Source organism: Alexandromys fortis, unplaced genomic scaffold (genome assembly GCF_014885135.2).
Source record: "Alexandromys fortis isolate MF-2015 unplaced genomic scaffold, M_Fortis_MF-2015_v1.1 scaffold_40, whole genome shotgun sequence".
In the NCBI taxonomy this organism is placed as follows: domain Eukaryota; kingdom Metazoa; phylum Chordata; class Mammalia; order Rodentia; family Cricetidae; genus Alexandromys; species Alexandromys fortis.
The window spans coordinates 12,007,708-12,034,369 of record NW_026067966.1 but is presented as its reverse complement, the minus strand read 5'-3'; the positions used below and the strand labels follow the sequence as shown (position 1 = coordinate 12,034,369).

The 26,662-nt window shown below is 40.0% G+C and overlaps 1 protein-coding gene across 1 annotated transcript in view; it reads left to right on the top strand.

Annotated features, from left to right (window-relative positions):
* Nucleotides 1–26,662, top strand: part of Pard3b (par-3 family cell polarity regulator beta) — a 992,131-nt gene that overhangs the window by 409,688 nt on the left and 555,781 nt on the right. The gene's annotated exons all lie outside the window — the stretch shown is intronic.

Genomic DNA, 26,662 nt, shown 5'->3' with positions numbered 1-26,662 from the left:
ACACTTTAACTACTGTATGATGATTTGTATGAATTTATTGTCACAGCTCATAACTCACGTTCATTTTAATGAGTAATACTTACTATTCAATGAGGAGACCAAAACGTTCCTAAAGCACTTGCTCAGAGTTATACATATGTGTTACAGATAATTTGATTCCAGGTTTCTCTTGGTTTTTGGGTTTTTTTTTTGTTGTTGTTGTTGTTTGTTTATTTGTTTGGTTTTTTTTGCCCAATCCAGATTGGAAAGACCAGTAAAACGCTGGTTTGTTTAATCCTTGTCAAGATATGAACATAATATGAAGCAATAGACATTACCCTGGACTTGTCATGAGTTATACCCTGACTAGAATGCCTTGCTTCAAAAATAGCTGATCCTATGTGCATCCTCTCAAGAGATAAGAACCCGATTGTGGGATAAGTATGAGAACCCTTTGATCACTTGATATTCTAAATAAGAAGGACTTCCCTATTTTTAGATACCAAACACGCAATTGTATTAATTTCCTCAAAGGTGAAGAGGCTCCAAGGTCAAAATCCAGGAAAAGCAATTGTGGGGGAAATAGCAGCATCAGGCACTGGGCTGGGAGACAGCTCCCTGGGGAGATCTCCTCAGGAAGCCAGATCCTAGGGTCCAAGGTTACCCGTTGCAAAGAGAATTAAACAAAAGCAATTGATTATTCATAAGGGATATTTTCATTAAGCTTGGGCAGCCTGATGAGTTGCTCTATCTATTGAAGGTTTTTTTTCTTATCTAAATACCCTGATTGGGTTCAGGAACAAAGCTTCTTTCGCCCCCACCACACACACACACACACACACACACACACACACACACACACACACCATACCCCTGTAGAGATGTGCAAATAGTCTTCCACCCCTACTTTCACCGTCTCCCAGGCCCTCATCTTTCCTTTTCAGGGAGGCTGAGTCCAGAAGCCCTGGTGGGGAGGAAGAAGGGTCAGAACAGGTGATGGAGTTAAGAGCCTCTCTCAGGCCCTGCTCCATGTGGTGTCTGAGTGTTTGCCAAACTCCTTGTCTTCCCTGGATCTCAAATCCCTCCTGTGAGAAGCAGACACTCGCATCTGTATCTGCCCAGGTCTGAGGAATGGCAATATGTCCGCAAAATATCCTACAGGTGTATCATTCCAGCTTAGGAGAGCTGGAACCATTCCATGGCAGACAGCATCATATCCACTCCCGTGTGTGTGCCAAACTCATGGTCATTGTTACTATATGTATCTTTCTCTGCCAGGAAAATACACACACACACACACACACACACACACACACATCAATAGGTAAAATATTTTTAAAGTTCAGTTTAATATTTACTACCCCCTGCGTGGGAAGATCCACACAGGTTATGGGTTTTTTTTTTGTTTGTTTTTTTTTTTTTTTTTGAGAGTAGCATTGATGGATATTTAATTGTGAAGTCACTCTCTCAAAGTTTCATGTGCCTGAACTGTTTTCGGTTTCCAAGATCATTCTCTTTTCAATTTTTAAATGACACCAGGATTTGCCTGGCTTTGCTCAGTAGACATGACACCGGTTCCTTAATTTACTGAATCTTCCTTTTCTGTTTTCATTCAAGTCAGCGGTTTGGTAATCTTTTAATTTCTTCTTAAGTTTCTGATACCATAAATGAAGCTGTCTCGGCTTCTGGCACGTTATCCTAATCCAGGCCTCCCTGCTGAGGGACTAGCAGAAAGATAGGGCCATTGACATAAACAGAGAGGTCAAAGGAGAGCTGCCAGGAGGAACCAGATAAGTGTAATTTACAACACCGATAGTGTATAGACAGGAGTGATATTTCCCCATTAGAGATAAGCAGTCTGTTCTCTTCTTTGGAAATCTGTGCATTTTAATAATACCTGAAGATTAAGTTTGGTTGTCAGGTGTTTTTTTTTCTTCTGGTGTTGACTAAACATGAACTGTTGCTGGGCACTGTCATCTGCACCCAGTGTAAACAGGAGTCTCTGGGAGCCTCTGAGCTTTAACTTTAAGCCATCCCCGGCTGTTGTTATAAGCAGGTGTGATGTGTCCAGGCACACGGAATCTACCGATTTACCCACCGAATCGATGGTTCTTTCTAATGACCATCCAGTGTCAAATACAATCATTCCATGTGGGAGAAAAGGCAGAAGAGAGGGACCTACTGAGTGTGTAATGAAGGCAGAAGTCCAGAGCCTTGGTTAAAACAAAAGACTGTACTTAGCATGTAGTTAATACCTATGCTGCTTAATCAAATATCAATAAAATATTACTTCGCGCTGTTTCATTTATTGCTCTTTCATGCAGTATTCGGCTTGCAGAAGGTGGGCACTCATCATTTATGTAATAAAAGTGATGTGTTGGCCCAAATCCTTAGAACGAATGCCTCTATTTTACTAAACGGCTTAACAAGATATACCTTCTAACATATAATTCACTGTTGGAAACACACAGCCCCGTGGGTTTTAGTGTATCTTGAGATTTATTAAATGACCGCTACTATCACCTCCAAAACATTTTAACAAAAATAAAAAAAAAAAAGCGCTGTCTTCTTAGCAATGATCTTGAGTCTCCCTAATCCCCGTCTAGCTGTGAACAACTGCTGGTCTACCTTCAGACTCTATGCATTTGTCTGTTCTGACATGCCGTGCAAATAAACTCACATAATACTGACTCTGTTCACGTGGAATAAGACTTTACCTTTCCCCCGTTTGTTGTATTATGTACTCCATCAAAAGACTTATTTTACATATATGGGTATTTTGCCTGCCTGTACCTGGTGCATACCTGGTGCCTCGAATCCCCTGGAACTAGATTTTCAGACAGTTGGGAGCTACCATGTGGGTACTAGGGGGAATTGCACTTGGGTCCTCTACAGGAGCGGTCGATGCTCTTGACAGCTGAGCCATTTTTCCAGCCCCTGTACTTCATTTCTTTTTACTGCCAAATCATATTTATAGATATTACCATATTTTACTTGTCCATCAATTAAAGCACATTATCTACTCTGACCACTGTGTAGCTGTTATGAATAGTGATGTTGCAAACATTTATAGACAGATTTTTATAGTTCCCAGTTTTCTTTCTCTTGAATATATACTTAGGAATGAAGTCCCCAATTTTACAAGGCAATTCTTTGTTCAGTCACTTGAGGAACTGCCATGCCCTTACCTAAAGCTTGGCACCATCTTACCTTCAGTCCAATCTTTTGCATCTCCACCAACAATTGCTGCCGTCTTCTTAATTATCTTTGCCATAGTAGCAAATATGAAGATATTGCTTCTTAACTCAGAGTGGCATGAATGATTCTTGAAACAAAGTATTCAAGCAACACAAAAAAAGTTACAAAAGAGAGGGAGAAGGGTATCTCTGCATCCACGACACAGCCTTAAGTGTTAAAAGGAAAGGCTCTCATCCGCACCCAGTTCTCCTACCAATTCCTAACCCTGTGGGCCACTGACTTTTCTGCCTCGGCCACTGCTTTTATCGTTCACTTTATTTTCAGTGGCTTCTATTTTCTCTTTATCTGGATCCCGCTCTTAAGGATAGGTAGCTTCAGGTCCACTGACTTGGGCTGCAGAGTTGGCACAAACCTTTTCTCTTTACCATAGCACTTAGAGAGATTTGCATTCCTCAGCCTGGTACCTGGTGATAAAATTATCTTAGATTGCTTGCATTATTTTCTGTGTGGTTTCAAGTATCCCAGTGTGTTCCTTGAGGGAAAGGAATAGGTTTATATTAGTTAATGTTACCTATAAAACCAGAAATAGAATCAGTGCACAGTGCACATTTGTTGAATTAAATTAAAGAGTTCTTCTGTTTCTAAATTCCTCTTAGAATTTCATAAATGAAGACAGGTTCTCACTGGCATTTAAAATAAAACAACATGATTCTCATGAATTCACTATTACAAAAAGGAAAATAATTTCATATAGAATTTCATAAATGAAGATAGATTCTCACTGGCATTTTGAAAAAAAACTTCATCATTCTCATGAATTTGCTAGTACAAAAGGGAAATAATTTTATATTTTTAAATTAAAATTAAGTTTTGTTTCTAGGTCAGTGAATACTGAAAATTATAGTAGTTTATCATGTTTCTTCTAGTCCTTGTTTTTATGCATGGAACCTTGTCACATAGAGGAGATTAATCTTGGAAATCGTCTTTGTGCTGTCAAAATTAGCAGACCACGTTGACTTCTGTTGCCATTGCCCTTTCAAAGTTAAAGGCATGGGCTGGCCGGGTGAGAGTTTCACTTCGGAACTTCATTGTGGAGCTGCCCTTGGGGTTAGTCTTCTGCAACATTGTATTCCACTTCTGTCCTCAACTCTCAACCTGAAATCAGAGATGGGCAAAGTCAGGCAAACAAGGCAAAGGTTAATACAGACAGCCTAATGGTAAACAGGTGGGAGCCATCAGCTCGAAGCCAGGTCCCCTGGAGGCCATCCCTTCAGAGATCCATAACCACTTGAACTGGAAATTTGACCAGGAAGAAATCCCTCAGCGGCCTCGCCTTGGAGCAGCTCCACTGAAAGGGTGGCAGAGTTCAGGGGGAAAGTGGTGGGAGATGAGAGGGAACAGTGGGGCAGGGAAAGCATGCCACTTACCTCCAATTGCTAAACTTGCCATCACAAATGGAGCCAGTGCGAGCAGTTTCAAGTGTCTGTATAGCTAGGTCTCCAACAGGAAAGGAGCCCAGAGAGGCACAGTTCCTGTAAAGAAAGCAGTCACAGCACAGAATTCCAGCCTTCTGTCTCTCCTGAAGAGTGTGGAGCATGGACAGCTGAAATAGAGGATAAATTACCGAGGCAGGTCTACAGGTGATTTAGTTCATTGTAGGCTGTAATCAAGTTATTTATTGTGGCATTTTCCTGCGTCTGGCCATGCTCTGAGTACGCAGATTTTTGTGGCTCACAGCCTAAATTTTCACATCACAGCAGCTGCTTAGACTCCTTCTAGGAGGGGTCACTGAGGGAACCAGAACAGAGGGACTGCTATTTGGCAAATAGGAGAAGGCACTGTTTATTGAGCAGATAATATGTTGAACGAATTGTCCTGGATACTTTGGGTACAATTTCTTGCTTGTTTCTCAATGACCCCGTCTTTTAAACTTCTGCTTTAAAATAAGAAGAAACTGAGACTCTTGAGATTTAAAAACGTCCCAGGTTATACATCAAGTAAATACCAAAACCAAAAGAACCCTCGTCCCTTTGGTTCTGCAGCATGTTTTCATTTAATTTTTTTCCCATGATGTATTGTAGCGTGTTCCTTCATTGTAAGGACACCACACCTAGCCAATTGCCTTTTACTGTTTCAGAACTAAAGCATGAAATCCAAACCTTCAAAAAGTATGATTTTTAAAAGAAAATTATAATTATTAATTTATAAAATGTGTTTCTTTTAGTCATCTGCTTATTTCATTGTTTTGAATTGCTAAGTAAAAATGATAAAAATAACTATGTTATATTTTAAATATAAAGTTGTAGTATCGCAAAAGTAGATATATATTAAATTTATTGTCTTATATTACTTATACATGCTGCCTTCTATAAGCGATTTTATAGTATACACACCATGCTAATCCCTTCCCAAATCAAATATACGTAGCTTCTGTGACTCGATTCTAACAGAACTTAGAACTTTCCAGAGAGCATTGAATTTGAAAATGCCTTCATTCAGAATTTCCTGAAAATGATCTTTGTAAATGAACTTTAATTTCATTATAGCTAATCCAACTTAGAATGAATTTTAGTGAGCTAACCAAAATAGATTTTGGATTGATTTTTTTCAATAAAATATGCAATGCCCCCTTTAAATACATTTTTCTGCAATATTGCTCTTTTACCCTGTTTAACAAAGATTTTGTCTAAAATATTTCCTTTTCAGATTTTAATTAAATTACAATAGGATTGACTTCTCGCAGTTTCCCAGGTAGATGGAGAATGTAAAGTCGGGGTTCCACACTGGGCTGACCTCTAGTCAGCCTTGTACCTGGAGCTGCTCTGTAAAATCACATGCGTGTCTTACTCTGTAGCCCGTTGCCAACCCCATTCTTCAGAATTTGATCATTTATTAAGCAATATACTGTGCACAGTTTTAAGAAACCAGGATGGTGTTTGCTCCTGCATCCTCCCACCACACACACACTACACAAGGCGAGTAGGCAGGCTGTGTACCAGATATTTATGCAAGGCATTTTCAACATCTTTCTCTTTCGCTCGCTTCTTGTTAGCTACAAAGATACATACTGTGCCAGCCTCTAAGCTGGTTGCAACAGCTATTTATTTAGATTGTGTGAACTGGAGCTGAACTTGAACCCAATTAATAGCAACTGAACTTGAACAAACTGATATGAAATCATTACAGGCTCAGTTCCCTGGTCCATTATCCCCGAAGAGATCATCCGACAGCACTCCAGGTGCCTTTTCTATGCCAAATCTTGGTGCAATGCCCAATCAGAAGGTGTCGAGGGATTAGAAGTTCGGTTGCATCGGAGTTAGCTCATTACCACTTTTGCGATCGCTTTCACAAAGAGGAGAGGTGGTGATCCCACTGGGCGGGATTGCAGGGAAGGCTTTGTTTTCAACACCATCTGGCACATGCTTGGCACCCATTAACTCAGCACAATGTCGTTTAAAATAATAATTGTATACGGCAGCAATGCCTTTTCCATAGGTCCCCACCTTTGGCCTCCCCGTAAAGGAAGTAGAAGAAAGGCAGGTCCGGGAACTGCCTGTGCTAGCGTGGGCTCCCAGTTTGAGGCTCACTAGTGCCCTTACTCTCCCCAGACCAACTAACTCCTTTGGTTTTGCTTTTATATTTTTACATTTAGTAGAAGTGGTCTTTATTGGAGCGGGAGGGTGTAGGAGGGTGTGAACTGGGAATACCTCAAGCCTGGCCCTGTTCTCTGGTCCCAAAGAATCTGGTGATGGAACTCCAGCCATGGCTGAAACCAGCAGTCAGGAAATGCTTGCTTGAAAGGGATTGTATACAAGTTGAGGTAAATACAATCAAAAGTTGTAGGCTTTGCTCTGCTGTGAGATGTGCTCATAGACTAAAGCCAAGTGCTGGGTTGTGATGTCATTGTCCATCCTATAGAAAAGAGATCTGGATTGTACCAGCACATCCTGGAATTTGGTTTGGTCTCAAGAGTCCTACTTTGGAGTCCTATAGTATGTAGGGATAGAAGCTTAGGTTTCTTGAAGGTGTCCACTTGGATCTGAGTCTTATTTCCAACCCCGTGATAGGCTGCGACAAACACATAACCTTCTTGTCTCCCTTTCTTTAGCCACATAATGGGTTTCCTTCATCCTCATTTTTAGGAGAGCTGTGGCAACTGAGGAACACAAAACATATTTGGGTAAGACTTGTGCATGATGAACTCTTGGTAAGTGTTAGCTTTGACGTGTTGACATCACCATTGTTTTCCTCAGGGGTTAATTCTTCCCCAAGAACTTGCCTCAGATCCTCAAACCATGAATTTATTCTCTGATGATGGAAGCAGCTGTTAAGTAGACATTGTCCATTATGCTTGTCTGTTCTTTCTTGTAAGATATTAGGATTTAATAAGTTGTATGGGACCAAGGACAGACAAAAGCAGGGTGATAAGATGGCTCAGGTTCTACAAGATGTCAGCAGGTAAAAACATTTGCCACCACTTGGCAACATGAGCTCTGAGAGCCACACGGTAGAAGGTAAGAACAGACCCTATCAAGTTGCCCTCTGACTTTCACACGTGGACAATGACATACTCACTCCCCACAGATACGCGCAATATATAAATAAGCGTAACAAGGTAATTGGAAACCATTTGATGTGGATAATGTCCGTATATAATATCTATAATGCATCGTGCCATAATATTAATACAGCATGCCATTTGTTTCCAGAAAAGACTATACATATTGTATACAACAAAATTGGTTCTATATTTCAGCCCCATCAAGGTATGCTATACTCAATGATCACAGGGTTTTATCTGGTTGAGTCATAATAAACAGCATGCCCTCTGGCTACCTAGTGATTTGTGTCCTGTGATACTGAATATAACCAAGTTTTGTTTTGTTTTGCCTTTTTATTATTTCCTATTTGTTATATGGAAAACCTCCCGAAAAGTGGCTTTTCCGCAACAGTGTTCGAGGATATTTCATCCCACCAAGAGATAACGGCCGACATTTTAGATGTCGAGGAAAGATTAAGTGCATTTGGTTGAACTAGCAGCACTAACAGGCCTGCATCTTTGTACGGCGGCTGTTTATCTTCTTTCCAGCAGTGGAATATTGAGCTCCCCCAGGCTGTGATTCAGGTATTAATGCGGAGTCGAGGTCAGGCAAGAGTGTGTTCGGTCTGCAGCACTTAGATAGCAGAGGCGGACGCTCATGGCTATTAGTCAGGGGGCTCTGGGTGCCAGCGATTGCGCGCTAGTGGCTCGTAATCGGCGTGATTCACAGCTGCCGTAAATGGGCCGTTGCACTCGTGTTTTGCTGTTGGCCTGCTGTCATTGCCAAAAATGCCAGCCTTTCTTCTGCAGATCTTCCCAAATGGCAAGTGCATGGTGCCCTTTGGCATGCTGGGTGACTTGCTGCTAACACAGGAGACAGCTTTGATTGTCTTGCAGGAATCGTATCTCAGTGAGTCCTTTAAAGAATAATTTACACACTTGCACACAAGCACACACACAGAAACACACACACACACACACACACACACACACACTTCCCTAAATGCTGCTCCAGGAGTGTGGACAGAATTTGTGCCACAGTTTCTTAGCAGCGGTTTGATCCACAGATTTGCTGCCTTGATTGAACCGTGCAGACATTTGAAAGTCAGAAGATATATGATATGTTCTTGGGTTTTCTGTACTCTTAGAGCATGATCTGGGTTCTGGGTTCCTGCTTAGTGGGCACGTAAGAAGCCACAGTTCTGTGGGTTTAATGTCAGCCAGGTCCATGCCCTACCTTGACCATAGGCTCCTGACCTTCAACACACTTACTTGCCTATTTCTCATACATTGACCAGCAGCCTACGCCTCTGCTTTCCTGGTTATGGCTCTGAACACTGATTCAGACCCGTGAGTATTTCTGCCTGGCTGTTCAGCCTGTACTTGTCTCGCTCCTCTCGTCAGCGGGGTTGGAAAACCCCAACACTGAGAAGGTTGACCGGATCTCTGACCGCAAGTAGATTCCTTCTGGCTGATAGAAATTACCTATGTGGGCAGGGCACAGAAGGATCTCCAGTAGCGACACTGCGGTGAGGAAAATAGAAACAGGAAATGGGTGGAGAAAGCTAGGGGAGAGGAGGAGATGTGGGATAACACGGCGGACAAGAGCAACTAGTGCTTCAACAGGAAAGCGGTTTGGATGAATCTGGAAAGAGCCACAGCCACAGAAGAGGCGCGGGGCGGGGCGGGGGGGGGGGGCGACTGGAATGCAGTGAAGCTGGGCAGCCGGATGAGAGAGCAAGGCAGGCTCATAAGCGTTCATTTTTTGCATTTGATCTTAAAATATTTAATTAATTCAATATACAAACTTGAAGTAGTCTGAATAATATTTTATGTACTGGTTACATCATTACCTTCTAATATTCTGTGGCATGTATGTGCATTTGTAGAAATAACATTAATACATCTCTTCTCTATCTTCAAGTGAATTGTACAATATTGAATATTCATCATACCAAACGATTCTTAAAGTCACTGTCAGCATCATCATAGAAGGGGTTTCTACCCATGTCTCATCTGCAACCTTTCTGACGCTTTGCTTTCAGCTAATTTTCATATACTATTAATTACTTAATGGCTTTATTCCTTTCGGCCTTTATTGTTTGTTTGGTTTCTGCTTACTTGTCCTGATTTTAGGCAGAGTCTGGCTCAGCTATCCAGGCTGACCTGGAACTCATTAAGGAGCCCTGAATGTCTTCAAGCTCACAGTCCACCTGCTTCTGCCTACCAAGTGCTAAGGTCGTAGCTGTGCACTGCCGTGCTCAGTGTTACAGATACTCCTCGTTCCCCATTATATATGCTAGAGTCCTTGTGAAATAGTCATTGATCGGTAGTATTTTGCTAATAATATATAATTTTGTTTATTATTATAGTGTAATATATTTTAGTAATAAACTATAATTGATAAAATAATAATTGATCATAATTAACGTATAGGTGACTTACTTGTTTATCTGTTTCATCGGTCTCTGTGGCTTTGTGTATGCCTCTGACCTGCTGTCTGTACTACTTACAGCTTTATAATATAGTTTTATATCATGGGCTATTGGTACTTCTGTCTTTTTGCTCTTTTGCCCAAGAGTGCTTTGACCATATGAGCCTTTTGGTTGTATACACTGTTTGAATTTTTTAATCATATATGAAAAATGCCATTTAAAGTTTGGTATATATAGCATTGAATCTTTATATAATGTGAATATTTGAACAATATTTTCTTTTTCAATCCATAAGGAGAGATATCTTTCCCTTTTTGTGTGTCTTTAATTTCTTCCATCAATGTCTTATAATTTTCCACATACAGATATTTTGTTACAGATTAATAGAATAAATGATAATAAAATTATCTCAATAAATGTGAAAACCCTATTATTTCATGTTTTAAAGCTCATCAAATTAATCAACAAAATTCAACCATATTCTTTAGCTGAAAGCCCTAACCATTCATATTTATAAGAAGTGCGCTTCAACATACCAGCTCAGACCGAGGCCATAGGCAGCACACATACATATAAGCACCGCCATACCCAGTCCATGTGGTGCTAGGGACAGAAGCCAGGGTCTCCTGTTTACCTGGAACACAACCTACTGACTGTCTCTATCCCCACCCTGAAGTGTTCCTTCTACAGTCAGGAACCAAACAAGTGCTCTTAGCACTTATACATGATATGATATAATAACACTGCTAGCCCAAGCAATTGGGTAAGAAAAAAAAAAGATTGTTTCCAAATTAGAAAATAATATTAAATTATCTCTGCTTATAGTTAACATATTCTTTTACATGGAGAAGCTCAGGCACTCTACCAATAAACTCTTAAGAATGACAAATACAATCAAGTTTCAATACGCAAGAATCAGTTGTGTCTGTGCACACTAACAATAAAAATGAAGTAAAGAAAACATTTCTACTTCCTACAGAATCACAAAATAGCAATAGATTATGTAGATTCTTTGTGGAGTAGTAATGGGAGTTGATTTTGTTTTATTGGAGATATTCAAAACCAAAGATTTGAAGCAGAAACCTGTTAAGATCAGACTCGTGTCTCTGTGTCAGCCTGTATGGCTGGTATGCTATCTCACTGTGTTAGTATGTTTCACCTTTTGTCTTGTATCCTTAGTACTAAATAATTCACAAATATAGGTGCCTTATTTGTCATGAATTTTATGTGCTGAAACATGGGCCAGTTTTGTTTGTGATATCAGAACCGTTCTCTGCTCTCCATCATCGCTCATTGTCAATCATACCTTCTTTAGTTCCAATAGACAAATAATCTCTCCAGTCTGGGGAATCATTTTGCCTGGTACCTGTCACCATCTCTTTTCTTGCCTTATCCTGTAAGACTCTTTTTTTTCTATAGACTTGGAGATTTTTCTAATGTATTCCTCCATCTTATTCATGTAAGCTTCTCTTAGCTCCTATGTCAGTCCCTTGAACATAGTGGTTGGGTGGATGGATTGATAGATGGATGGATGGATGATGGATGGATGGTTGGGTGGTTGGATGGAAGGAAGGATGGGTGGATATGTGAATATCCACAGGGACCAACTGCCTTGTAAAGCCACCCCCAACTTCCCTACCCTTAGTTCTTCTTGCTCTTACAGAATTTTGCAGTGGCTCTTTAGATATCTCTAGTGACATTGTCTTCCATATTATTATACACAAATCTCTCTCCTCAGAGCCCCTTGAAGGTCAGACTGTGTCGTAGTAATCTTTGTTTTCCCAGGAATTAGCACGTTTTCTAGCACTTAGTAGGTTTCCAGTAAATGACAAGGGAAAGTAAATGTTAATCAGCAAATAAATCTCTAAACTCGGAGGGTTGGGTAGGGTTAATGGACTGAATCTTGGGCTAGATATGGTTCTCTTAGGATTTGGCAATCTCTAGAGACTTCCTCCCCAGTTTTCCTGTTGCAAAGAGGCTGTGTGACCACTCCAGGGAGACAGCTTCAGAACGTCTCCTTTCTTTCTCTGCTGTTATCTTTCCGGCATCATCCAGAGTTACTATGCTAAGCCCTTAATTTATGTTCAAGACTCATAAATGAGTTGTGACTCAAGATAGAGAAACCTGTTATTAGCAGGAAGAGATTCCATTGCAGTAAATTACAAAGAAAGCCGGCCAGACTCTCCTTGGAACCTGAGCGGACACGTGTGTGTGTGTGTGTTGTATGTACAATAAAAAAGTCACAGTGACTGTGTGCTGGCTACATGTAACAAACTTTCATGGACAGATATAGTCAGGTTTGTTAGTAAGGTTGCTTTGCAATGTAGAATTGTCTGCAGCAAAACTTTTGGAGGCAAGTTCACTAGTCTTTCATTCCACCTTACTGATAGACATCACTAAATATTTTTGGCAAGTGTGTTGTGTTTCTTCTAGAACGAAACTATGGGCCCAGTGAGATGCAGGGATCCTTACATTTCCTTTGCCAATATGTTGACATAAATATTGCTGTTAAGCATGCACAAATTGCAGAACTATTTCAGTCTTTTTTTATCTCTTTAAAACTAATTTAAATCTGAGCATTAAAAGACTGCTTGATACCATATGTTTGTTTTAGATAGGAGAAGGAATCTATTCTAAACATAAGGGCTTATGAAGTCTGTATTCTAAACTTAAGGGTTTATAAAATTAGAATAGAGGAATACAAGCAACAGTAAATTGTTTCATAGCCATTAATTTCTCACATCATAGTATATACAGCCCTTTGTCATGTGACTTGTGATCCCTTGCATCCTCCTAGGGAGTCTTTTATCCCTATCCTTGGATAAAATGTGTTACTTTCCTTGTTGAGAACCCAACAAGTCTTTTTGAAGACCATTTAAAGGCTACTTCTGAGTGTGACCAGTGACTGTGGATAACGGACATCAGAAGACTTTGGCAAAAATATGAAACTTTAGGAACACATGGAAAGACTGCCCCAAGCTAAGAAAAGTACTCACCGTAGAGCCCACTTAGTTGTGTACATGAAAAATAAAGTATGCATGAGGATTACTGGCATGTCTGATAATTCTGCTTGTCTTATTTTGAGGGCAATGTGGTCTGTGTGTGTGTGTGTGTGTGTGTGGTGTGTATGGTGTGTGGTGTGTGTGTGGTGTGGTGTGTGTGTATGTGTGTGTGTATGGTGTGTTGTGTGGTGTGTGTGTATGTGTGTTGTGTGTTGTGTGTGTGTGGTGTGATGTGGTGTGTGTGTGTGGTGTGTTGTGTGTGTATATGTGTGTTGTGTGTGTGTGGTGTGGTGTGTGTGTGTGTGTGTGTGTGTGTGATATCTAAAATGAGATAAACGCCGCAGGAAGACAATTCTGATAGCATCCAAGGTTTTCTGTCGAGCTCATAGGACACCTCCTCTTCCTTCTTGTGGTCGTTCTTGAAAGCAGCACTACATGTTGGGTTTTCCTGCTACCAAGACCTGAAAGATGAGATTGTTCTCCTTTGTCTCAAATTAAAGGGCACTTATCTCAGAAACCATCCGATGAGTTCAAAAGCCGACTGACGTAGATAGTGGCCTCCTGTCAGCACCTTCAATTTGATGTTTGTCAGAAGTAGGAGGCCTGTTCTCTTAAGGTGTGTCATCAAGCTACCTTTCATCTCAGCAGATTCTGCTATAATTTGTTATATAACTTCTTCTTAATAACATGGACTCTTTCATGTTCTTCTGTTTTAATAAGTACCAACCTAATACTAACTGGTTCTGAGAGGCAGCGCCATAAGTATAATGAACTGATAGTATAAGCTAGATAAAGTAGGTGTTACCACAACCTTAATATACATCTTCTGATTAATTTCTGCTTTCTTGTCAAGCACAAGACCTGTCAGAAAAAAAAAAAGTGATAAAAATGTTCTTGGTCTAAGAACTGAATTCTTTAAAATATCTTTTATTGTTCCAGTCATTGAATTACTTGAACTGTTTATATTTAATACAAACCTAATTATTCTCATGGTCCTCAAAAATTCATCCTTGGAGGATATTTTAAATTCTGAGTACTTGCTTCCCCATACTTCGGCATTAGTAGACATTCTTATGTCCAGATTTCTGTCCCTCAAAATGTAGAACTCTAGCGATACTAGAATCAGTAGTTTGTTTCTTCTCGGAATCCTATAAATGAAACCAGGTTTTTTTACCCATGGCCTTTGCACTCTGGTGTACATTGAAATCGATGTGCACTACACCGAAAGGTGGATAATGATCTGTGCACTCTTGCCTCACTCTGCCACTGGGTGTATTAGTCAGCTGGGGTAATGTTCTGCTGCCTGTGTGATGGACCTGTGTGGCAGCCAAACAGCAGCCATATGAAACATCTGGGTGGTCTTTCAGAGTTCTTTAAAGTGTATTAAATTTCATTTGTCTAATATGAGGTCATGAAGGCTTGAGCAGCTGGGTCATTTTGACTTTACGGACAGAACATGACCTCTTCCTACCTGCCAGATGTATTCAGTAAAAGGTGCCTGGTGTGAAAACTGAGCCTTGGGCTTCAGGAGCAGATATGGGTCAACAAGTGAGGTCTCAAATCACAGATGCAAATGTTGGAAATGGCTCCATTCAGCAAAGAGACTGGATTTTCCTTTGTCACCTCTCATTAGGCCTGTTCTTCACTGGAGAATTCCGGATCTTTGCTTTCTGCTTTGAGCCACAGTGGATGACCCTTGTTTAGAATTTTAAGTGTGGTTAAGCAGAAACTGTGCCTTGCACATCTTAAGAAGAGAGACACAACACAGCAGATAGCATGTGGACATAGGCAGGGGAATAAAACCAGATTTGAGTGTCCCTTAGGGAGAAGAGTGACACCATTCCTTGATCCTTCCTCCAGTTCTGTCAGGAAACCAAGTGATCCAATAAAATGTAATGATCAAAAGTTTCAAATGCCACTGATAAACCTTATCAAATGTGCACCCAGGACGCCCACTCTTGACTTGTAGATGTTTCTCATTTATGAAGAAGGACTTGGATATTTGAACTTAATATTTGGTGGAGCCAGTTATTTTTGTCAAGTACAGCTCAAAGTTCTGAAAGCATAGCTTCTTCCTCCCTTATCTTCAAGTGAAGAATTGGCTCACTAGATGTTCTAGTTTGAAACTTAGCTTATATGACCTGTTTACAAGAGCTTTGGGTGGACCAGCTTCAATGCACTGAAGAAGCATCCAGAATCAAGCAGTCATCCAAATCCCATCCATACACCCTCCCATGGACATAGATCAGAATTTACTTCAGGGTATTTACAATGTATTATTAAATAAACCACAAGGAGGGCAGCTTTCCATCGACCTTCTCAGCCAAAGTGTTCAGTGCTTATAAGGTACAAATGCCTTTCCAAAATTATCTTAATCTCTACTTAAAATCATGCTACATTGTGTCTCCTGTTAGATCACTCTTCTTTCAGTTAGAGAAATTAAAACTTTTCCATTTATATATTTTCTGGTAGTGTTCTTCTACTACTTAGACTTAGTAATTAGTTAGTTGGTCCCTAGTCATTTACTCTGTGTCCTTTTCCTGCGTGAGCAAATTGGAATCCATGCCTGGATACTCGCTGCTGCCTTCTAAATGAAGTGTCGTTCTGCCTCCTATAACGCACTTCATACCATTGCGCTGCCTGTGTTTAGTCAGTTTGACACAACCTAAGTCTGGAAAGAAGATCTCTAAATTCTCCTAAGTGTGAAAATATTCCCATCACATTGGCCTGTAGGCAATCCTGTGGAGAATCCTCTTGATTACCAATCGATATGGGAGGGTCCAGCCCACTGGAGGGTCCAGCCCACTGGAGGTGGTCCCACATTGGACAGGTGGTCATGAGTGTCTAAAAAAGCCGGCTGTGCAAGCCATGGGGAGACGTCGAGTAGGCAGCACTCCCTCCATGGCCTCTGCTTCAGTTCCTGCCTCCAGATTCCTGCCTCGAGTTCCTTCCCTTCCTTCCCTAAGTGATTGAATATGAACTGTGAGTTGTAAGCTGAGATAAAGCCTTTTCTCCCATTTCTTTTTCTCACAGTATTATCACAGCAGCAGAAAACGTGACTTAAACAACCATTGTATCGTTTATGCATTTTCTGCCTTTAAAATACTGTTTAGAATTCAGTGGTCCCAAAGAATCTTTTCAAGTAAGCTCAAATATCATCTCTCTAGCCTCTCAATGGGTTACCATCAATCTTGTGAATATAAATTTACCTCATAACTATCCAGCATCTGAGACTGTAAACTGTAAACCTGAATGGTCAGGTGGCCGGGCAGTGAATTCAGTCATAAAGTACAGTAATGGACAGGATCTTAATCAGGAACTCCGAGCCTCCACTTGCGTTGTTTGATGCTGGTGTTGATGTCGCTTTCCTGTTCGTTTACCATTAAGTCGCAAGGGTGATAACAAATGCAGCACTGGTGTGAATGGGGTTTGTTTTAAAATAAATGTTGATGCTGAAGAAAAAAGTGTTGGGTGAAGAGAAACAAATCTGACGGTAGCAATTTTTTTTAATGTATTGGGGGCTCAGATGCTTTTTTGGTCTTAAAAAAAAAAAAGAAGTAAATCCCTATTCAGAGACCTTTTAGAGTCCAGATATTTATGGGTTGAAAGCTTGATCTTCGGGCCTGTACCTCTGTTTAGTTCTATTTGGCATATACCTTGTGAGTGTCCATTTTCCAGGGTTCCTGTAGGAGTTTGTGAGCTTCTTGCTAGCAAGGAATTGGCAATGGACTATTGCTTCCTCTCTCTCGTTCGCTTGCCTCTTTTTCCTTTGCAGTCTTTGCATAAACTCATTTTATAATTGCCCTTAAATATTTGCCTTAATTCATTTTTAAAATTTTTCTGTTTTTTTTCCCGTGTGTGATGTGTGTGTATGTTAACGATATCATAACTAACACATGTCTTAGCTGTGCTTCTGTTGCTGTGAAGAAACACCATGACCAGGGCACTTGTAGAAGAAATAGTTAATTGGATTTACAGTAGCAGAAGGTGTGTCCATCACCATCATGGTGGAGGGTGTGTCTTCAGGCAGGCAGGCATGGCGCTGGAACAGTAGCTATGAGCTTACATGTTGAGACAACTACAAGGCAGAGAGAGAAAGCTAACCGGGAATGGCATGGCTTTGCAAACCTCAAAGCCCACCTTCCATGATACACCTCTTCCAACAAGACTGTGACTCCTGTCCCTTCCGAAACATTTACACCAACTGGGGACCAAGAATCATATACATGAGCTTAAGGCAGCCATTCTTGCTCAAACCAGCACTGAACACATCTGTGTAGGTAAGTGTGCATAGAAGTGGAGGTTACTGCTGGGAATCTCTTCCACCTTATTCACTGAGGCAAGGTCTCTAAACCCAGAGCACCGGGTCACACTGGGATAGCTAGCTAGTCTTGCTCTCCAGCTTGCTCTGGGGATCCTGCCTCAGGCCTGTGGGGCTGCAATTACAATGGGCTTCCAAACCTACTGAGAATTTATGTGGGTGTCTGGGGATTCGAATTCCAGTCCCCAGGCTGGGTCAGCACTTTACCCAAGGAGCCCCCTCTCCAGCCTCTATTTAGTTAACTCCTTGCCATTACTCTTCAGCATCTTCAATGATAATATTTTGTGCACTACATTCTGGTAATATCCAGAAGGCCTAAAACTATTTGGAATATTTTAGACATTCATTTTATAAATTTAATAGCTGAATTCAGGAAACATAAGGTAAAAAAAAAATCTAAGTATTTACATAAGACAGAGTAAGATATAGTTAAGTCTACAATGATGGAGACAGATCTACATTTTGTTAGGATCTAATTATAGGAAACTTGGGAAAGGCTAATATTTTAAAAAACAAAATTTTAAATACAAAATTATATGTATAAATTGATTGTTTTCAGAATGATAAAATTAACAATTACAAATTGAGTATAAAGTTAGTATGTTAAAGATACCATAAAATACAAAAATATTTTAATTGCTATATTTTGTTAGTAGTTGACTACTGGACTTTTCTGAGTTATGTCTCTGTAATATTTAATAACTTTTCCTATGTAGGAATCATTTTAATGGAATAAATTCATAATTCAATCCTCATTCTAACTTGATAATCAAGTTGTGTTTGTTTAAATAATGCTCTGAGGGATAGATAACCATGGTCCTTCAGACATGCACACCTGTAATTCATGAAACTGCTACAGACTTTTATCCTAGTAGTGTGGGAGTTTTAATTCATGCTGTGTTCCTAAGTACTCCCAGTCAGAGAACTTCCCACGTGTCAAGATGCCAATGAGAACTGAGTTATCACTCGTGACTGTATACATTTAATGACTGGTTAAATCTCCTATCGACTTGTCTGCCTTTGTTTCTTTCAAGTCTTGCTGGTCTTTGCATCTGCACCCACACGCTTCTAGTGCTAGATACAAATACAGCTGCTTCTGGAGACTGTTGCTCGCCATTGTTAGGGTCACAAAGTAGGGGAACAGCTACATCATATGACACAACCTGTTTTATTTTACTCTTGTGATTAACACTATTATCTAGTGTTTATATTATAAAAATTTCCACAAAAACTACATATATATCAACAGCTCAGCTACCTTAACTAGATACCAGGAATACTTGGCTACTCCCATGTCAATCAGCAGAAGGAAAGATGTAGAGAAACATTGAAAATTAACATCTCACACAAACAAATCATATAAAATCATATAATCACACGATCCTGTTAAGTTCCTCCTCCACCTTGTAAGAAGCCCATGCATGGGAGGGAGGCCCTGAAGTTCTGACCTCTGAACATTGCAGAAATCGTGATGGTTCCTTGCTGTTGGGAAGAGATTTGGAAATGGTAACAGGATGACAGCAGATGGTAATATTAGCTAGTGACCACTTAGGGTCAGAGGACATGGGCACTCTTAGACAATCAAGGGCGGTCATGTTCAGCACATAGGTTATGGCAAAGAACTAAGCATGCAAGCATGTAATTAGGGAGGAAGGTTGGGTAAACCCCCGAAGTCCTTGAAAATCAGAACAAGAACTGAAGGTCAACTATACAAGTTGAGCCTTCCCTGCCAACCTCAGAGATTTATTAGACTTTATTTGAACTTATTAATTTATGTATCTTCATGATTATGATTCATGTCTTTTTAAGAGTGTTACCTTTCAAACATCAGGAACTTTGTTTGCTTTAAAAAATCCTTTCTTACATAGAAAGAATAAATGAATACCATCAAATACTTAAGTTATAAATTTGTATATGTCAAGCAGATGAAATGCGGAAATTTCTTTATATGAAATGACCCAAGCACTCAGGAATTTTAGCAATATACATGAAGGTGCAGGCACTAGCATATTCCGAGAAAAAATGTAAGTCCCAATAGTAGTCTTAAAACCTTTCCTTGCTCTGATAGCAGCAACACTCCAGCTGAAGTAACTCCCAATTCTCAGAGCCTTGATCACGTGACTTCCTTCTTACCCATGTGAGGTCAGGATTTCTGTGAGTCACTTGTGTTTGTTCCATCATGTATCAAGCAAGCACAGCCTCTGTAGTCTGAAATGAAAGACAAATGGCATACGTGTTCGCCATATTCCTCTTCTGTCACCCTTTTAGAGTGATACTGGGACCTCCTTCCTAATGGAGTGATATTTAAGACTGAAGTTTCTCTTGTGTGGCTTTTCCATCTCCGTGTCTACACGCATGTCACAGCTGCTGCATCCATCACCAGCCAGGCTCCAGGGTGGGTCGGTCACTCCTGTGGAGAAAGTGATCTCTGCTCCGTGCTTGGCCATAAATTGTGCAGCTATTGATATCATTACCAATTTTTTTATGGGTCTCCAGGTACCAGTACTGTGGAGTTTGTTAGGCAGCAGTTGAACAAGCCCTTTGTGAGGCTTGTAAAAGTCCACACACAGAGGTGCTTAGTTGTCTCCAAAAACAAACCATGTGCTACTTTTCACTAGGCTTGCTTTATCTAAGTATTGACAAGATCAATAGGACGACTGGAAGGCATGTAAACCACCTGCCGAATAGATCATTCCCAGAGAGTGATGCCCAGGAAGCTGTGGGCAAACGGCTGCCTTTTTCGTATTTTTCCCACCATCTTTCCTTTTATCTGCATTTTCCAAATGCTTTCCTTCTGCCTACTTGAGGTTAAAATAATTTTTAATATTTTGAAAATGTCACATTTCCTCATTTCTATCCTCTTGTGTACAGAGAGAACCCACAGTCACCAAGTAGTAAGTGAAGAAAAATATCTTAAAAGTCAAGTAAGAAATAACTTCTTTGCACTTATTTTCTCTATTAGCTGTATAAACCAACATTGTCACTGCGTAGATTGGAATAGGACTTTGAGGTAGCTGCTCAGCATGGCAACCTGTTCATTCTGCTGCCGAAGTGGACATAGAAAGGGAGCAGACTCCATGGGTTACACAATGCTAGAGCCACGAATAGAAGGCAGGTTTCCTGAGCTTTGGACTTTTGAACCAAACTTCTGGAAGACAAACTCATATTTTAATAGTAGACACATTCAGGACATTTGAGACCTCAAGATGATATCAAAGTAGCATTCTGTGTTGAGTTCTTGCAGAGTCAGCTGAAGAAATGCAATGTACAGACACCAAGAATGTACCCCGTGTTGGCAGGCGAACACTCCTGACTCCCAGGAATATTTCCTATGTCTTTATTTTAAAGTTATAAAATATTCTATCCTTTTCGGTTCCAATCGTGGTTGATATAAGAGCTGTACCAACTTAAACGTTTCTAGTTAGGATTTTTCCTGTTTATCTTGTCATTTTCTGTCAGCAAAGTTAGGAAGATAATTTTCCCTTTCTGTAAATTGTCCAAGTGTTTCTTTCCATGATTTCCATGGCACTGCAGGAACCAATTTTTCAGAACAGAGGGAGCTGAAGCCTCTCACAGGGCAGCACTTAGTGCTTTTTGTGTACTCATGGGCTGTCATGGCAACCTGCCTCCTTTCTCCTCTCGCCAGCCACACATTTTCCTCCAAACTCTCTTCCCATGTTACACTAACAATTCATTGAGTTTTTTTTGCCTTTCATTTGAGGATTTCACAACAGGGGTCTTGGTCCTTTGTTTCTTAGCATGTGGTATGGACCCACACAGGTACTTCCCTCTCCATTGCCTTTCCTCATGTCCACGTTTGTCTCTGCCCTTTCTTTCTGGGCTCCGACATGATCGCCAATGACAACTTCCTTTGCATCTTTGTGGATTTTCTCGGTTGAAAATCCTAGTCTCTGTTTTCTGAGGCAAACAGAATCATTTCAGACTAAAAGCAAATCATTAGTACTAAATGCCCATTGTTCCTCTTTGTGCAAGACACTCAGGGATCATTGTGCTTACTTGCCCTTGTTAGAATATAGTTGTAGTCAGTGGCCAGCATCTCCCATCTGCTCCCCAGTGTCCCTCTGTTTCTGCTCTATTCAGCATCTCAGCCTTGCTCTGCCGCCTCCTAAGCCGGAGCCCCTCTTGTTCTTACAGATTGTCACGTCTTCACACTCACCCTCGCTGTCTTGGGATGAAACAACACTAATCCTGACAAGCTGGCCTTCTGGCTTTGCTCGGGAGGATCATTAACCATCTTTAAATAAATAAATTGCTGCTGCTGCTCTCCATACAATTTAGAACATGTGTCCTGGTGACTTGATGCGTGGCTCGTGTTTAAAACTATTGTTTGTTTTCTCTGCTGTCAACAGCTTCCTCTGTTATGATTTCTCAGACTCTTGGTTTCTTTTTCTGTAATGTCCTGTCCTTCAAGACCCTCCAAGTTCAGTATTAAATGACATGTCTTGTCACTTAAGCAACTCCATCCAAGCACAATCTTCAGGTGTAGAAAACTAACTCTCTCTCATCCCTTTGTGTGTCCATTGCTCTCACTCTCTTTGTGTGTGTGTGTGTGTGTGTGTATGCATGCTCATACATGTATCAAAATCAGAAAATTGAATTATATAGAAAATGCCTCCCACATCCCATTCACGTTGGCCTTTATTTCCTGCATGACCCATTACTGAAACGATTTGAGCTTTTAATTAACTGTTGCCTATGTTAAATTTTTTCAAAATGCCTTAGGGATATTTAATGGGGATGTTGGATGTTTAACTACACCCCCTTTGCGCACTACTTTCACTGACATTAAACTGGTAATTGTTTAATAACTAGGAAACACACCGTCATTCATAGACACCTGAAAATTAATTCCATTCTTTCCTCCCACAAATATGGCATGTCTTTCAATGTTCATCAAATTCAATATTTAATGTAGTCACTGATCATGTAAGCGAGTTCCATCCAAACACAACCAGTGCTAATTGATTCAACGTTCTTAGATTTTTGAAGACAGAAGCCCTTCATGAGTGTGTAAGTTTGTATTAGAGTGAAATTTAAGTCATTGGTGCTAGTCCAATGGGAATTATGACAAGATCCTCCTCCGTAGGAATATAACCACCAACAGCCATGTCCCACATCAGGGCTTCTCTCTTTCCATGTAGCAGAGCCATCCTCTATGGCCCCAGGGTATCTAGCTAAACAAAATGGGACTTACATAGTCCATCGTATGTGTGTGCATTGGTATGGATTCCCTGTTATCTATGTGTGGCCCACCTGTTATGGTTATCTTCCTTTACGTATACTGAAACCTGCTGCCATGTTCCTTGCCTCCCCCATGTTCTCTATGTAAGTAAGCAAATTACTGTGTTTGTGCAGCTCACTGTCATTGCTCCCCAGGTCCTGTTGCATAGCTGAGCTCCAAATATTTAACTGTAGAGAAAAAATGTCATGCAATATTCTTTATTTCATTTCACTTTTGCCTCTTCTGGCTTTTAAACTCTAGATCCAGGGAATGTTGTCTGTGACCTGAACTGAGCATTTTTGCTCTAAAATCTAAGAGCCTCCTCAATCAGATAGAACATAATTGTTGATGGAGGGAGGGCCTGTTTTTCATTCAGGCCACCGGGCTATCTTACACCTGAAATAATCACACAGAAACTGTATTCATTTAAATCACTGCCTGGCCCATTAGCTCTAGCCTCTTATTGGCTAACACTCACCTATTGATTTAACCCATTTCTAATAATCTGTCTGTCACCACGAGGTCGTGGTTTACCTGGAAAGTTTCAGCATGTCTGACCTGGCAGCTCCATGGTGGTTCTTTCACTCTGCTTTCTTCCTCCCAGAATTCAGTTGTCTTCTCTGCCTAAGTTCTGCCCTATCAGGCCAAGCAGTTTCTTTATTATACCAATGCAAGCAACACACAAACAGAAGGACCTCCTATGCCACATAATGGTTAGCAAACATTTCCCATTTCTGAGCTCCCTACTCCATCTAATATGTATTTTTAATTCTAATTTTAAGGTTATGTTTTAATTACCATAGAATTAGATTTTTACTAGTTTTCATTCATATAATATTCGCTACAAATGAGTTTGATTTTCTGAAGTTGATGTTTTGGTTAAGCTAACATTATTCACAATAAGTGCCAAGGGAAAGCTTTTCCTTTTGGGGGCATATGGGAAGAGGAGGGTAATCTCTCTGCCTGAAGAATACACAACGGTCAAAGTCATAAAATGTGCATGCCTTAGCATTGCCTCCTTTCCCGTAAGCTCTTTCATGTTTTTACAGCTGGGTTTCCATGGAGAGACTGTCACAGAGCAGTCCACTCTCATGGTCTTGGAATCATTGATGTGACTCTGAGACTCATTGTCCAGTCCCCTGTGCTGATGCATGGCAGTTGGTGTTAGCAGCGTCCACAGGTTAGGTAACAAGCTCCTTCCGCGCACATGCATGTTTCTCCTCGCTCCCCACAAGGAGAAAACTAGACAGTGTTACCTCCCTCTTATTTAGTGAGCTTAATGGGGGAATGTGACTTCATCCCTCCCGTGTTCAGGGGTTTGCCTAACCATTAACCCTTCCTGCTTGCCTTTGTTGAACACAAGGATGTTCTCTATGGCTTTGAGTGGCAGCTCCGACTGTCCTTGACAGCAGTCTGCTAATAGGGGTTGGCAGTTTGAAAAATAATACGAGGAGGGTTTGTTTAAAGCTGAGATAACAGTTCATATTTTGAGATGCTCATTATTAATTCCAGTATGAAATGATTTGCACTTGTTATTAACACATTAAGACAGCCAAGGAAAAATTAGAAGGTGACTCAACAGGAGACAGTCAAATGTGGAAGAAAAAAAACACAGAGGGAAACTTTTTCCTAATGAGCTGAGTCCATGTTTGAGGAAGATCATCCATCTTAAAGCTTGATTGGTTGCTTGGAGGTTTGGTGTGTATTTATTAATTAAATTTTCTAACTGATACATAAAAATGTGAAAGGTATACATAATAACAGAGTGCCAATGATGATTTTTTTTATGTTCTAAGTAGCTGATATAGTGGAATAAACTGAATTGTCATCTTCTGAGAGATGTATTACAATGTTATGGCATTTTGAATGCATAAAACTGAATACCTGTTACTTCAAAAGCATCATATATAATTTAACATTTTACCAGTAAAGTAGGAGATAAACTGTGATGAGGCAGAGGCTTGCATCCTCAACTTTGAAGGAAAACCATCTTCTAAAACTTGAAAATAAGACATTTATTATTTAAGAAAAAGCATGTTCCATGCATTATGACAGCTGTGTCTGTATGTGTGTATGTATTATGCATGTATATATGTGTGTGTATGTATGTAGTGTGTATTTGTGCATATGTGCATTGTGTGTTTATATGTATATATTGCCATGTATATATGTATGTCTGTGTATCTATATGTGTAAGCATATGTGTGTTTATGTGTTATGTGTGTATGTGTATATATGTATATGTGTTTATGCATATGTGCATATGCACTCATATGTGTATATATGTATACGTATGTGTGTATGTATATCTATATATGTGGGTATATGTGGGTATATGTATGTGTGTTATGAATACATGTATATGTATGTGTGTGTCTGTGTAAATATATGTGTATATATGTGTATATGTTTGTGTATCTGTATATATGTGTTTGTATGTCTGTATATGTCTGTATGTGTATGTGCGTATGTTTGTATTTCTGTATTTATGTGTGTTTCTATGTCAGTATATGTGTGTGTATGTATGACTCAGCTGAAAAGTTGTAATAACTGAAATGGTTGGCCACTATTTTCTTCTCTCTGTTACATCATCACCTTGCTTTTTACAGTGAGAAAACAGTATAGTGAACCAAGATGGCATTCCTTGTTTTTTCTGTTTATTTCTCCCAATTTGAGATTGTTATAGTGTACTCGCCTCATTAAGTACTTGGAAATAATTTAGAGTTTCAAGGTGTCTGCCTTCCTGTTCTTCCGATTTCTTTGGGAATTCACATACCATGAGCTATGTCTGAGAAAATCGCATGTAGACCAACTTTTCTCTTCATGCTGCGGACAACTGAGGGGCTTGGAAGACATTTAGTCTCTAGGTCAACTGGAGAAGTGAAAAACTTGTTATGAGACTGATTTTAAGGAACTTTTTCCTTCTAGTCTGGTTTATCCTTCATGTTTCTTTGAAGAAAGGACTGCCAACTGTACAGTCAGTCATTTTAACATCTCCGAGATGGAGGAAGGAGAGAGTCATGTGGCGCTGAGTCTATTAATACAAGAGGAAGCCTGCGAGTGCGTGGGCTCTTGAGTACATTTTGTCTTTGTGTCTCTGTCTTCAAGAGCATTATTATTAACACCCTGTGAAAAGTCCTCTTTTCAAGAAAGCAGCTTCTGTGTAGAAAGGGGTAAAAACTAGTGATTTCAGGTTTTGCACAGAGAAAGAAGGTTGTAGCAATATGAAGTCTGTGTGGTAAGTAACTTAAAATGGCGGTGAAATCTTCCTTTAAGCTGAAGCAGCTATTGAAGTTTGAGGAATTATTTTCAGTATGTTGATAAATGAAAAATTACATTCTACTGTTTTCACTCTTTTCCCCAAAGTATGCAAATAAAAGTTAATTTTTCTGTGAGAGTGACTTTTAAACCACAGGCAGATTTTTTTCTTTGCGTTTTTCTCTATAAAAGCCAATTTTGTACGGAGCAAATTATTTTAGGCCTAATTGCAGTGAGTGTGGTTAGGTTGCTAGCCCTATTGAGGTTGAATTGCATCTGAAATTTCTAATCTTTTTTTCAGAATTTAATAACTGACTCAAATATTTAATACTGTGAGCTTTTATTAAATTAAAAGGAAATCAGAATATATTTTTAGAAGAACTAACATATTTTCTTTATCAGTTTTGTCTACTTTAGGGGAAAAAGAGCAGAATGGAGCCAATCCCCTATATACTTAAATAGACATTAATGCTGTAAGCTCAGAGCGTAATTTCATTCAGTTGGTATCATTCTTCAAAAGGTTTGGGAAGCATCAAATGGCAGTAATAACTATGCTTCTAGGTATACTAAATGTCAGATCGCATTGAATGTTTGAGCTTCTTCATTAGTCTTGTGCATAATTATTCTTTAAAACCACATGTGCGTCTGAGGACAGCAATTAGACCCTTCTTAGATCATTCTCTAGTC